At 42.5% G+C, this 15,653-nt stretch overlaps 1 protein-coding gene across 1 annotated transcript in view; it reads right to left on the bottom strand.

Moving 5' to 3' along the window:
* The window catches only part of pclaf (PCNA clamp associated factor), a 379,199-nt gene that overhangs the window by 313,537 nt on the left and 50,009 nt on the right, over window positions 1-15,653 (bottom strand). The window lies entirely within an intron of this gene.

Here is a 15,653-nt window from a genome sequence, read left to right as displayed (position 1 = left end):
CCTAAAGGCTGTAAGCTTTTAGATTTGGGTAAAGCCAAACTGGAGAAAATGCACTCGGTTATGGCGGGGATTAAGAAGTTATTAAAGGAAACCAGAGCAACACTCAGGCCTCAGAGAACGTGTAAACGCAACAGAGACCGGTATACCCAAACACATCTGCTCACAGGTCGAGTGTTTGTTTGTTTGTTTGTTTGTTTGTTTGTTTGGGGGTACTTTTCATTCTCTACATCCTGATAGTCTTCATCCATCAGACCCCCCATAACACCCCCGCACACAGACTGTCCCATGAGCGTTGCAACGGTGACAGATCCATCGACCTGTTTGTGGATGCATAATCATGACCCTGAGAAAGTGGCCCATTCATCACGGCGCTGACGTTTTGACTGAAGGTATTCAAGGAGCAACAATTTTTTGAAAGAATTTTTGGACAGCCTCTGTTTCGCAAAAGGTTACTGTATGTTAATGAAACCATGAATGAAGCGGCATGTACTCACTCGAAACTCACAAAAGGATGTTTTAAACCATGAACAAACCTGCAACTTTTTATAATGGGGACTATATTTTATTGTTAAACAGTTCTCGGAGTCAAGTTTCAGTCAAAAATTCTCAGTGGGACACGTCATTTTCTTTGTTGTGATCCTCTCCTTTTCTTTTTCTTCATGTTTTCTGTCACTCTTAAATCTCTCACAATTAGCCCCAGGCCTTCTTCGCTCATCTCTCTATCTCTTTCTCTCTCTCTCTCCTTTTGGGAAATTAATTCATTTTTTTCTAAAGTGTCTTAATAATTACACTGACATGGAGGTTAATTGCCTAATCTCTATTGCCACAGAGGCGTCCAAGCACAAATCCCCACGCAATCTGTTCCACGCACGCAGCCCGCCAGAAGATCCAGTGTTACCGGAGGGGACACTCTGACCCAAAAACCTAGACACCCCCCCAGCTCCCCTCCAAACATCCAGAGGCAGGTATATCCAGCAGGGGAGAACAGGTACAACTCCCTGTCATTAATTTCCCGCTCTGATTTAAACTAAATTCCGGAGCGAAAGGTGGAGGCAGTCGAACTCCAAAGTCAGCTGTGATATAGTGACTCTAAAGGGCATTACGTGGATTACGTGTTGAGGATCACTCATACATCTAGCAATAATAATATATCATGTATTGTCATTTGTGGGGTCACTTCACCGAGGGACAATTAGCTTAGATGTATAGGCATAATAAGACACAATACAATAAGACTGTAAAGTAACATGTGTGTAATGGCCGGTGGGCAGTTTTACTTATTGGTTCAATCAAGTCACTTCCAAACAACGCCACCCTGGAGTAGACTAGTGCCAGGGACACTTATAGGTACAAATAAGGCTCGCGCAGATAAGAGAGAGAGTGGACCAGTAGACCAAAATATAGAAAATATACAGTTTATTTTGTAAATGTTAAAAAAAAGGGAGACAAACAAAATAGTGCAAACAGATAAAATTCAGTAGACTACTTTCTCGTTTTCAATTAAAATGACCAAGTGAACACAAGCATTGCACAGATTCCCTCAACACAGCAGCCCCAAAGTGTTCTTATGCCCGGAGGCCCTACCCGTGATGCGCGTGGGTCCACGGGCGCAGTTTCAGAACAGCCTTTTGCGGCCGCGGTCCAGCCGGCGGCGGCGTCAGTGAACAAGACCCGAGGGTCCAGCGACAGTTTATTTTGTTGTTTTCGTTGTTGTGCGTAACTAAAACGCTGAAGGAAGACTCAAATGGACAACGGAGGCAACGGTGGGGGAGGAGAGGAGAGGAGAGAAGAGAAGAGACCCGCGAGTGTCCCAATCCTAGAGGTGAAATTTGGGGAATTAATATCCTGTAAGAATGTCCATAACCATACGTAGCATGAGAGGCCAAACACCAAAAAAAACCTACCAAGCGCACGCAGCGCGCAGCGCGCAGCGCGTAGCCTATAGATGGCAATCCAAGAGGTGGCCGTATCCAATGTGCCACGCTACAAAAAATACAAAAAAATGAACTAATGTAATCTATACATTTCGTTTCGTTTTGAGGGTTAGGATGCTTACCAGAAGTTTCTTTCGAACGAGGCACCGCACAAGAGGGGAATTACCCTGCTTCGACTTGTGCGTAAAAGCCGCTTGACGCCACCACTAAAGACAGCGGGAGGTTAGAAGATGTTGACCTTAAATCAATGTTTATTTGGAAACGAGGTGGCTTACCGAAGCTTTCAACTATGCCAAGCGTGTAGCACGGGCCGTGAGTGTAAAGGTGGAGCGGAGCCTTGTGCGCGTGCGATGCGCCCCGGCAACGCAGATTAAGTCGGCACGCACTCCGGATCCCAGTGTCCAAGAAGGAGTTTAGTTGTGATACGTTTTAACGCTAAAAGGCTCAATCTCGTAGGACAAGGCTCCACTCCTCGTGCTCCGTGCTCAGCTCCCAAACGGCGGGTGACGTCAGAGGCGACCAAGGGGGCCGGCAGGTGAGGATACCTCCTCTTAAAGGTTCAGGTGGCACGTAATAGGCTGCCGGTGGATGTGAGGGCCTACTGCCACATTCGCAATAATCTCTGTATCAGCTGCACTTTATTAACTCTTCTTCTTGAACGCCGACTGTAACAAGTGAATTTCTCCTTTGTGAGATCAATAAAGGTTTATCTTATCTTATGTTATCTTATCTCTTATGAGGGCTGCGTACCTGCAGTGGGAGGAACAAGTCTGTGAACCCTTTGGAATTTCTTATATTTCTGCCTAAATTGGTCATATAATGTGGTCTGATCTTTATTAAAATCACAAGAATGAGTAAACAGTGTCCACTTAAACTAATACCACCCAAACAATTACATGATGTCATTTTTATTGGCCATAACATGTAAACATTCACAGGACAGGGAGGAAAAAGTAAGTGAACCCTTTAATTGTTTGTAAACATTCTGGGCTTAGCTGGAGGCAGGAAGCTAGATTCCTATCTATAGATACAGACGGCATCTCGTCATAGAAGGGGGCGTGGCTTCACCAAGGGGGAACATAGAATCTTCTAGAGAAACTCAATTGTTCACTCTTTTTAGACATTTTCTGGTGGAATATGAACTTATTTACCACACATAAAGGAAGTCAAGTCTAAATCGGGTCCATGTGGATATTTATTCACAGCAGATTGTTCAGTAGAAGTGAAAAAACGGCAGCTAACGCTAACCGTTAGCAGTACCCGATGCTGACATAAAGCATCAAGTTGTAGAATTCTATGTTATGTATGTTTTTATGGGCTGTTGAACCACTTTGCTCCTCTCCATGTCTTTGTATCTTTATTTAGTCGAAAACTATATTCATAATTCAGCATTTATTAAAGTAGTTTTTGAAAAATTAAAGAAAGTTTTCGATTTTTCCCCAAATTGTTTTCCCCCTTAACTGTTTTCAAACATGACCATTTACGGGCGATTCCAGAGATGCCGTCTGTATATCTATTTCCACTGTAGCTGTTGTCAGAGTAATGATAAACAAGTGTCTAACTGTTGTTGGAAATATGGTATTAGTTAAAGCAGACACTGTTTACTCATTCTTGTGGTTTTAATAAAGGTCAGACCACATTTTATGAGCAATTTATGCAGAAATGTGAGAAATTCCAAAGGGTTCATATACAAGGTTTTGGGCAATATTGGTACATACCGGCTATTCCCGCTGACCAGCCCGTGTTCATTCGACTTGTGTAGCCCCTCGCACAAAACAGCAGCTTTTAGACACGCACCCCCTCCCTATAAATAGTGCTCCCTTTTCTTTCACAAAATACACAAACTGTAACTTACTTCAGCAGCCTGAATCAATGTTGAAGCTTGGATTAAAAAAAAAAAAGAAGTAAATAAGCAGGAACAAATAACATTGACAATGAGGCTGCCGAAAGGAGTTACTGTTTGTGTATTTTTGTGAAAGAAAGGGGAACAGTTATTGATGGGGGGCTTGTCTCGGGGATGCACAAATCAACAGAACATGCACCGTCTCTCCCATCTCACGGCCAAATCTAAACCCCAATGTAAACCCACCCAACAGCTCCGAGAAAGCTGATGAGAAACTATGCTATGCAGTGAACATACGTACCTCTGGTGTCCGGTGCCAGAGACTCTCCTTGGACTCTCATTTACTTAAGTGCAGTTCAAAGATTTGGACATGTGGACCCAGAAGAGGAAAAACAGAGGCAAAACACGGCTATGTTGAATTGCTCCTCCTCCCTGGCTCTTGGTGCCATCTTCAAAAGGTCCGTGTGAATTTTAATGTCACAGAAATTAAGTCTAAGCCTAATGTGTGTTCATAATGAATGTGCCATATAGAGCACGCCTCATTAGCATTGCAGCTTTTAATGAGCTGTGCTAATCACCTGCATAAACAAAGGGAACACATAATCTCTTGCATTGTATACACCGCGATTTAGTCTGTCTATGGCTGAACCTAATTATTTTGTGGGTTTAAATTATGTTCACAGTTTAATGGGGCTATAATAATGTGATTTCATTCATTGCCTTGCACAATCACCATTCACCAGCATCATTTTGATACTGAAAAGATTATTTCACCTATAGATGGGCGACCGAGAAGACTTCCTGTGCATAGGTCCTCTAGTTCTGATCAAAACACCTATAGGCCTGTTTTGACTAAGTCTACTCTTCTGACTAGCTCTATTCAAAATATTGAACTTTCTCGAGTGAAATGACACCATGTGAACGCCTGCTTTAGCATATAATTACAATAGCATCACTTAGTCAACACACACAGCGATACTAGCACTACAGCTCCCACGCTAAAGGCACTCCCTCAGGTCCAGGGGTGAACTTTCACCCTTATAAAGGTAGAATTTAATCATACTCTCTGCTCTCATATGGAATTATGATATCCAGGAGCAAATCAGATGGATATGGACGTAACTGTGGTAGATATCCATCATTATTAGATGTGCAACAGTGTTACCTACTGTGTGAAGTAAGTAAAGAATCCAGGTATGTTTCAAGGGAACAATGATAACACATGCACGGGTAAAATGCTAAAAAAGAAAAAGAGAAAAAAAAGTAAATTTTGTCCATTTCCCTTTTAATAACAATTCTTAAAGGAATAGGCCACCGTTTTTACATACTAAGATATGTTCTTACCTTACTTTAGACGTGTTAATATATCCCCGTATGGTCTTTGTCCGTGCGCTCTGTCACGCAAACGGAGCACATACGCAGCCTCTCCCACATGTCACATAGCTCCGAAAAAGCTCACGATAGAAGCTACCAAGCTCTTCCACGTGTTCCCTATTTAAATAAAGTTACGTGAAGTGTTTTCATGCGAAGTATATTTACACAGAAATGTAACATGTCGATTTTATAAGCAAATAAAAAGGGGGACTATATTGTGAGGCGTAATGATACGAGGAGCAAAGCGTCCGCGTAGTAACTCCTAAAGACTTCCCCGCTCACTTCCGTCAATAACCTTTAGGAGTTACTGCGCAGACGTTTTACTCCTCGTATCATTACGCCTCACAATATAGTCCCCCTTTTTATTTGCTTATAAAATCGACATGTTACATTTCTGTGTAAATATACTTCGCATGAAAACACTTCACGTAACTTTATTTAAATAGGGAACACGTGGAAGAGCTTGGTAGCTTCTATCGTGAGCTTTTTCGGAGCTATGTGACATGTGGGAGAGGCTGCGTATGTGCTCCGTTTGCGTGACAGAGCGCGCGGACAAAGACCAGACGGGGATATATTAACTCGACTAAAGTGAGGTAAGAACATATTTTAGTATGTAAAAACGGTGGCCTATTCCTTTAAGAGAAACGTTGGTCTCTTGACAAGTTGGAAATGTAATGTGGGAAGTTCTAGAGAAACACGCTTCTCATGTGGGATAAAAAAGTTCAAAGTTTTAAAAGTCATTCTGTCATTTTTGTGGTGTGAACCAAACAACAAAGGTTGCTTGGTTCTACAAGTGCAAAAGAAATGTGTAAAATGAAATGGTTCTTCGCCTCCACAAAAATCTTGAACTAAAGACTGAGCACAGCTTTTTTTGACATCTCCATCTCCTTCAGTGAACCACCAAGAAGGAATGTTAGAAAGTTAGAAAAGAAATGCAGTGAAGCTGATTTAACTGTGGTAAAACTGGTATTTTCAAGGGAACTGCTGAGGTAAAAGTTCATTATCGAATTGATCTGAAAAAATGTATATATATGAATATTTTAGCAGAATCGGTGTTGATTGTAGTGAAATAGAGAAGATGGAGAAGCTGAAGAGGCCGATCATCCTGCTGCTGGGCGATGGTGTATACTTGTTATGATTGGCTTGAAAGATGATGAAGTAAAAGCACTGTTTGATCGGTCGACAAGGGAAAGACAAACAATAGACACAAGGGAGAAACTTACTCACACAGTTCTGCTTAAAGTTGTACCCCAAACCACTCCCGTTGGTCGGTTCCCTTTTTTCCTTTATGATAGTGCTAATCCGAGGCTGTTTAAAGTGCGGTAAGTGTCCTCGTGTCGAAAGAGCGCGCCCCAGAAAAGTCTCCCGCTGCAAAACCGCTTGACCTTGTTCTTATTTATAAACCTGCTTAGTTAAATGTAGCTTTGTGTTTTCTCACTGTGAAAATTACTCTCTGTCAGGACGAGCGCTTACTTCATCATTGGCTCCTCACTAAGCTGCTTTGCCCACAGTCTCATCTTTCTTTTTTGGCTAATTTTTTTATTTTTTTCTTCTGCTTTGTTTCGTTGCGTGAGTTATGGCAGGACACGAGTGCATTTGTTATGGAGGGGTTATAGTTGCGTTTCACAGAAGCCACTGCGGTGGGCGGGGCTAGTTCCCGGTTGATGAATGTTGGCTAATAGCAGGCGCCAGCGGTAGTCCCCTCGTCCATTCATCATCGGTGTATGGGACGTCCCGGCGGGAATATTAACCACACGCTCCACTCTTTAAGAAAGTCTTTAGTAACGTTACCGCGGCTGTGGCATCACCCCGACCGAGGGGGCAGGGGGCATCTGACTGCGGAGAGCTTTAAGGGGGAAACTACTCTCTGCCCATCTATTCAAATCAAATCAAAACAACTTTATTCATCCCAATGGGCAATTCTGTTCACTGCTCTCTGGTCATAAAAAACAGTAAATGGAGACACATACAACCATATACAGACGTCATGAACTGAACACTTGGCAATAAACATAATAATAGGGCTGGAACAAAAATATCGGATCTGACTTTTTGCTGCAATACGAAGTCTCGGTACTTGATCAAGTATCGCAATACTTTCAATTCTTGTCATCACTCCTTTGTTTTCTAGTAACAGTTGCACATTTTAAGGTAAACCTATTACTTATCATAATTACTTACAGCAGGGCTAGGCAACGTCCAGCCCGGGGGCCAAATTCGGCCCTCCAGCATAAAACCTTTGGCCCTCAAGACAATTTTGAAGAAACATTTATTCATAAATCAGAGACCAAATACATGAAAAGGACTCTAAAATGTAGAAAATACTGTCGATATTTTCACATTTCCCAGCAAAACACCCATTGGGTCATATTGTGAGCAAAACGTATATTTGTAGAGAAAAGGTGCTTTACTTTGGGCTAAAATTGTGAGTTGGTGTTTTGGCAATGAAGAAAATCGGCCCCCCATGACACAAACTTGCCTACCCCTGACTTACAGTATCGCAATAGGTATCGGATCGGCCCCTGAGTATCAAAATACATATCGGATAGTGACAAAAGTGGATCGTCTCAGCCCTAATAACTTAGTCTTATATTCAGATCTACTCTGTGAATACGTTGTGTCTGAGTGTCTGAGTGTCTGAGTGCTGACACGAGTGCAAATGAGAGAAAATGCAGGATACTATGTAATAAAACGTTTAAGTGTATCACAATGTTGTTCCCTCATCGAAAACATTGGAGTTGTGTTTCGAGCCTCTTGTGTGTGTTTGAGTGATTCTTCAGGCGGCAGCATAGAGCGATCGCGATGTCGTCACATCCGGGGCGGTATAAAGGTGGGTAGGCACAACAACGCGAGATAACAGTCAATCACGAGCAAACTAGATAGCAATGCCGACCAGTTGCTGTGCCATAAACTGAAGCACTGCAGCGTGCAAAATACACAAACGACGACCCCAAATGTCCATCAACACCGGTGTTTGGAGCCTTGACAAATCTGCTGCCAAAGCTCGTTGAATGAAATGTAGCCATGTTTTTCTATTTCCACATGTTGTTGTTACCATTTTAAGATAGAGATTGTCATCTGATTTTGAGTTGATTACTTTACTCTTTTTACTATACTGACTTTTTAATTTGAGTTGAAAAGTTGATTTATGTGCTTAAAAAGAACTAATGAGTCATGTTTTAGATGTAAATGTAATATTTATTATGGTGGAATTATACAAACAGTAAAACATTGGTTGTTTATAAACAAGTTTGGCAGTTAATTTTGGGAAAATAACTTAAATGCAGTACCTCGGAATGGGAAGTAAAGGTTATTCACAACAATGTACCCTTAACAATCTTTACTTTTGTTGCCTTGCCCTCACTATGCTGCCACATACAGTAACTCAGATGTTCTGCTCTCATCAGTCAACTCTCTGAACATAGAAACTGAACTGAAATGTGACTGAACATATCCTTTTAACATGTACATGAACTCCAAAACCGTATGTTTTTCCAGCCATTTTACTGACACCAGCATCTACTTGCACAAATTGTGTACAATACAAATGGCGCGCCACATGTCAGCCCAGCAGCTCTGCCAGAAAATACGGAAGTAAACAATAAAGGCGATCGCTCTTATTCTTCTCCTGTTTACCCCGAAGTTCTAACCCTACATAACCAGGAAGCACTTTTCTTATCTTACAATCTAACAACGCTTATCCATCCATCGCAGAACTATAGTAAAAAAAACATCTAATGAACAAGGGGGGATTTGAGCCCAATAAAGCATTATCTAACCATCAAGATGTGTTTGAAATTATAACCAAATTCCCCCTTTTAAACAATAAATCTGGTTTTACTTTTCCTCTTGACCATCAACCTCCACAAGAGTCGTGAAAGTTTCCACTAATACGATGTTGACGATTTGCACAGCAGACTCTGTGGGAGCATCCCATAAGTGGACCATATACTGTACTGAGCCTGTGTTGAACACATGTCTGTCTTACACATCCTCGGAGTTTTAGCTTCATTAATATGTATTAGTAGTTTCTTCACATTGTTTCATGTCGTTCAGAGGTAATTATGATCTAAAGGACATCAAAATGTGCAGTGTCTCAGTTGAGCAAAGTTAGCGTAGCCTGCCCCAGATTAAAACTATTGAATCAGCAAGTGGCTTCATCTGTCTGACCGTTTAAAAAACCCAAACGGCCCAAACCAACGGTCATTTTGAAGTCTTTTCAGAGAACACGCATTAAGTTTGAGTTCAGACGCCGCCTCCGGTGGCGAAGGCATCCAGCCATCTTCAACAACAAGGCGCTGAAGTCGCATTTGTCGGAGCCGCCAAATCACCACGAACCTTTCATCGATTCAATTAATTACTTCTCTAGAGGTCCAATTACTGCGCCAGTGGACAGACATGAAGAAGAACCCCAAAGTGGTCATCTGCCGTCCTGGACGAGGCTGAAAACTCCCAAAATATTGTGCTCATTAGACGAATAGTGAACGGAAAGTTGGACGGAAGTTGATCCAAAGTTTTCATTGTTATACGAGTGGGACAGAGATGTGACAAGGCTTTTTATGCACGCAGAATTGGAAGAAGATTGAGCAGAGGAAAAAAATGGATTGATTTGAGATCTGTGCTCGGTGAGATACTCAAGTCAGGTGCTGAGAAAATGATCCAGAAACACCGGCTGTTTTGAACAACTTTGTCGAAGTCGCACAGTGAAGCTTAACTTTAACAATAAAAACTCAAACATAGAAATAGCTGGAGATAGAAAAACGCAACTGCAAAATGTAGTTTGAAAACACACATTTCCTCAATTTCAGTTTTCAGTTTTGTTTTACTCTTCCTGATGGTAGTTCTGACAAGGTTTAAGGTATTTTCGCTTCATGAAGAGCAGGTTGGGCAGAAAATTAAAGTTTTCCTTTTCACCATTTTTTGTAATGGCACTGTGGGCGACATGAATTAAAACTCAATCCAAAAACAGCTGTGCTTCCTTTCTGAAAGTTAGATCGGACAAAGACAGAGTAAAGTAGTTGTTTAGCCAAGGAAAGTAAGGATTCATTTAGAAATGCAAACTAATACTGTTGCTCTCAAGACGCTGCATTAAGGACACAAGTCTGTGGACGTGATAGAACCTCAAGTATTCAATTACTAAGCTTTATTGAACTGGCACTGATGAGGACCAGATTGGGGGCAGTGAAAGAGAGTCCTTATGGGTTTATAGCAGCTGATTTTATCCATAGAATCTGGAGTAGCCAAGTGTAGGCTCATTCGGATTTATGATTGGACAACCGGCACAAGAACAAAAAATGTAATGATGTAAAACTTCTTTCATCAGCGATTATAAAAGCGGAAGAGGCACTGATGTTAAAAACTAGCTGGTTGTTGTTAGCGTTACCCTTCTGCTACAGCTCTACTGCGCTCCCTGAGGGCTGTGACGGGCTTATCAACTCATCCCTGCCAACACTCGGGATAGAGCTTAAAGCAAGTAAGGAATAACTTCTGACTACCACAAAGGAGCTCCCTCCCTCACTGTTTGGAAAGGAGGTGGAAAAAAAAAAAAGTAAAGGGGTTTCGAACATCCATCTCCTCTTTTTGTCCTGCTCTGACCAGGCCAGAACAGATGGGACGTCCCGCACCATCCATCAACACCTGCCCCATTGTTTGCAGATCCTCCACAAACTTAAGCCCCGCGTTCGTTCCTCTGAGACAAACAAATCGGCTCAAATAAGACCTCGAATTGGGTCGAACTTGCCCCGGACTGACCTGACCTTTATCTGGACCAACTTTAGTTCACTTAAAGCACTTGGTTTCTCCTTCAATGACTCGAACCTCTCGTTGTGGATCTCGTAGCTGGATATGCGTTGCCACAGCCTGGTCGTTTAAAGGTGAGCTGAAGGCGGAAATGCTGTGGTTACTTTGGCCTCTCGCTTCTCTACGGACAACTTCAGAGAACGGCATCATCAAATACTAGAATGTGGGAATACTATTGTGGTGGATATGGAGTGGAGAGAAGCTATAATATTGTAACTTTACAGATCGCGATACGCCAGTTAATGAACTTCTTAACTGGGCAAGTTTTGGAGGTTAGCGTCTTCCCTCTTCAAAATCTTGTCCTTATTAATGACCACATGTTTGTAGCACTCAACACTTACGGGCACTTTTTATAAACATTAAACATAATGTTTGTTCAAGTGATGTATAACCCATTATCAAACTGTTTCGTTGTTTTCATTTTTCTCCCCCGCTTCGGTTTAGTCCCCGCTTTCAGTCCGGGGCGTTTATTCTGGTCGCCCTTTTTTTCCCATGTAAAACACAAACCTGGATGTTTCTCTCCAGAGACCGCGCTGCCTCCCTCGACGGCGGCCATGATGGATGTTGTAGGAGACGGGGAGGACACATTTCCCATGAGGCCGAGCGCCGCGCCGCAGGTTAAACAGCGCTCAATACAGAAGTAACAAACAGCAGAGGACAGGAGGCTGATGGAGACGCACTTGGGAGGATCTGGGATGTCAAGTAGAAATGTTTAGTTTTTCTTTTTCTGTCATAAGCGACTGGATTTTACCCCAGACAACGTCGCATAAAGGCTTATTCGGAAGAAAAACTTTGTGGATGATTCTTCCCCCCCCCCGTGTTTGCAGCTTGTCCTTTTGTCTAACCTTCTATCTGACTGGGCAATTTTGTTGCGCATTGTCGAGGGCCTATGTACAACACACACCTGGGATTGCAGGGGGATGGGCCTCGTGCTTTGTCTGGTCAGAAGGTCAGGTCCTAAGTGAGATTAGGAATGGATAAATCATCAAATATGAAACAGGACTACAGGTGCATGAAACACTCGCCTAACTCGGCAGGGAACGGCTCGTCTATACATGGATGGAAAAGTTGTTTGCATTGCTTTGATTACTGATACACAAACATGACATTTAAACACACGCGCTTGCACAGCCGATAGCCTATATTGCGTAAGGCTGCTACGTGACCAACTCTCTTTCACACTGTGTTGTTGACTTACCCACCAAAGAAATGTCTTAACAAAAGCAAAGCAAAGAAACAATACGTTCTCTTCCAAATCCTTTATTTTGATAACCCACTGCCTAAAAAAGCATTGTCTTGAGCTCCAGACTGAGACCACTTCTGTGCATGTGAACCGAAACAAATTAATGGATGCAACACATGAACAAGTTAAGTGCGTGGAGCTTAGAGAAGTTGTTACAATAAGATTCGGGTCTAATGTAGAGAAACAGCCTGTAAAAGTCGCAGTGCACCAGCCTAAACCACTAGTCTGGAGCCCTGATTGTTTTATTAAAAGATGATCCGGGATGTTCCGCAGTGTGGCTTTAATATAATAAGAAAGTAGAAACAAATGACAAAATGACTCAAGCAACAAATGACAAATTGCAAATGCAGGTATGAAAGACCCTCCTCTCTCCTCTGGGCATGCCGCTAAATTTAGGTGCGGTGCCCTGTAAAACGCTGTCTCCCGCTCTGCTCCGGCTCAGTGGGGACAGAGGGGTGTGACTGGTCGGGACAGCCCTCCTCAGCCCTGTGTGACTGGACATTAATCATCTGCAGCTCCGCTCCGTCTGTTGCACCTCCGCAGACTCTCCCCGGGACCAACTCTGTCCCAAACCTTGTCCGGTTCATGTCCCCCCTGTCCCGCTCATGCGCCCCCTCCCCATCCCGCTGTGGACGGGACCCCCTCAGCACCGTTTCTGTCCTGTCTTTATCTCTGTCACATGGCCTGGTTATCATTTGCATGGTCACCCAAAATAACTCTAGTCCAACACCGACAGTGAGAGCGCACCCAAGACTTTTACTCAACGCTGTTAAACAGTTTGGAGTAACTTTGAGTACTTCCAGAGTTAAAGGAGAGGTGTGTGTGCTTCGACCCACTCGCGCAGCTCTGAGTAATCTTTGTATCTAACCCGGAGGCTATTCTTAGCAACATGGCGACAGCTCCCAAAAACTCCTCCTGAGGTCCTACATATCCAGGAAATGCTTTCATCACCTTTCTATCTCTTGGTAAGCCTAATCCTCTTATGGCGAATTGAAAACACTTGCCATAGCTTCACTAGCCACAAGGGCCGAGCGGTCCATTTTTTTTTCTCTCTTTATTGAGACAGCTGCTTAGTAAAGGGGAGCAAGACTAGGGGGTAGTGGGACGGGCTTATAGTAGCTCACTTCACTTATTAAGTGTTTCCACAGGTAGGCCCTACCCAGAGAGCATCCCCATTGCCCAGGCCTGAGCCAACCTGGTCTGTCAAGTTTTGGATTAGAAAATATGGGACATTTTCTAGCGCCCGCTACGAGCCGTCCCACCAGCTCAACCAAGCTCCAAGAAGTCAAAATACAGTAGTTTTCCGGCCAAAAAGTGACACTTGATAGCTACGCAACCTCGTGACAACTGCCACTCACGCTTCTGCAGGTGCTTGCGAGGCTTGTCCCAGAGTTCTGTTCGGAGGGGCAGGGGAGTGTTTTTTGTATAGTTTGTAATAACACGTTAACAGGATAAAACTAATGCGGTAGACGGTGGTAAAGAGGGGCAGAATATGGTAGTTTCCCTGCCAAAGCGGGACACTTGACAGCTATGGTCTGTCCAAGCATAAAAATAATATAGGATTTAATATTTCACAACATCATTCTGCTGTGATATTGCCAATGAGTGCTTTGCCGCTTTTAGCAGAACAATAGTTAGTAGCTTACAATGTTATAGTAGTTATTAAAGATATTTAATCAGGATAGGACATGACACTCGTTGATGTGGCTAAAGTGGCGGCCATCATGTGACTGACCACTGAAGCTAACCCCTACAGCAACCATCGTTTGGGATTGGTTTATTACTTCTAAGTCGAGGTATCTCAGTCAGGGTCAGATCATTTCTTTGAAATGTCTCGTTTTTTTAGTCGAGTTGTTTAGCCGTATTAGCTCTTTTTTCTCCATTCATTTCCAGGGTTCAGTGTTAGCATTCAGGTGGTTAGCATTCATTGTATCATTGTCCCATGTTCAATAAAAATCGGTCATGTAGTGTTAAAACGTACAGAAATACCATTATAAAGTAGGAAACAAATGTTATATTTGTATAAATAGAAGTGTATGATTTGAAGAGGAAAATCCTTGAACAAATGTAAAGTCTATGCATCCTGCAACTGAAATAATATTTGAAATTTTCAAATGTTATTTTCCTGCCAGATCTGACAAAAGGTCAGTCACAAATATCAAAGAGTCAAGGAAAAAATAAATAAATAAATAACAATAGATCAAAACAGTATCAAGAAAAGTGGTGTTTCCCACTTTTAATCTTGTGATTGCACTGGGTTAGAAAGTCCAGTGACAAAATGGCTGCCAGAATTTCTAATTGTTTCAACCTTTTACTATGGCCATGTGCCATCTAGAGTTTTATTAAAGCTCTTTGATAGTTATAATCGCTACAATATCAATCAATATCTATATCAATATCTTATAGCAGCTTCTTTCCTCTGGTATTTGCCTTGATGCATTTGAAATTATCACCAAATACTTGGAAAAAGCACAATACTTAATACAATGCAAATACAATACAAACTTTAACTTCCAGATGTACCTGTTACAAAATGTTAGTGCCTGTGTGAGGGGTTAAGTTTTGTCATTTCTTGTAGTGTTTTGCTACCTTGCAATAACGATGCTGCGGCGGAAATGCAGATCTTGATTTAGTATGCATGAAACACATGAAAGCAAATGATCCTGGATTAAACACAAACATATAAACAGCACGAATCACATCCTCATTACGGCGCCGAGTATGAATTATTCAACTGGAAGATCCTCTCTGCACATCCGTCCATGTGTATGGTGCATGCAATTTACCAATACACAACTGTACATCTCTATAGGAACATCTGGAGGGCTTCCACAGAATTAAATCGCCTCAACCTAGATTGAGGCCCCATTTCACCATCTGAACGTCATGAATAATAAAGCAAGTCATGTAAAGTTCTGCTGCTATATGAAATCATGTTCTCAATGGTAATAGGATTGGAATACTATGATAAATTTGGGATATAGAGGATGACGTATTTTGCAGCCCTGTTTTTGTATTGTTACACAAATTAAAGAAGAAGAAGAAGAAGATCTTTATTTATATAGCGCCTTTCACAGAAATATAGTCACAAAGCGCTTTACATGAGACAGTTGTACATTCACTCCACACTCGGTGGTGGAAAGCTACGTTTGTAGCTTCAGTTTCCCCTGGGGGAGACTGTCAGAAGCGCTTTCGCGACTACACATGTCTACGCCAGCAGACCCTCTGACCACCACCATTCACTCACACACAACATTCATCCTGGCCTATTGTGCATGTTTTTTTTTTCTTTTTTAGTGGTAGGGGAAACCGGAGTGCCCGGAGGAAACCGGAGTGCCCGGAGGAAACCTACGCAGACACGGGGAGAACATGCAAACTCCACACAGAAAGGCCCCGTCCCTGGTGGGAATCGAACCCGGACCTTCTAGCTGTGAAGCGAGAGCACTAACCGCTGCGCTAC

The sequence above is a fragment of the Gobius niger genome, assembly GCF_951799975.1.
Source record: "Gobius niger genome assembly, chromosome: 12".
In the NCBI taxonomy this organism is placed as follows: domain Eukaryota; kingdom Metazoa; phylum Chordata; class Actinopteri; order Gobiiformes; family Gobiidae; genus Gobius; species Gobius niger.
The sequence above is the reverse complement of the archived record's forward strand: the minus strand, read 5'-3'. Positions and strand labels throughout refer to the sequence as shown.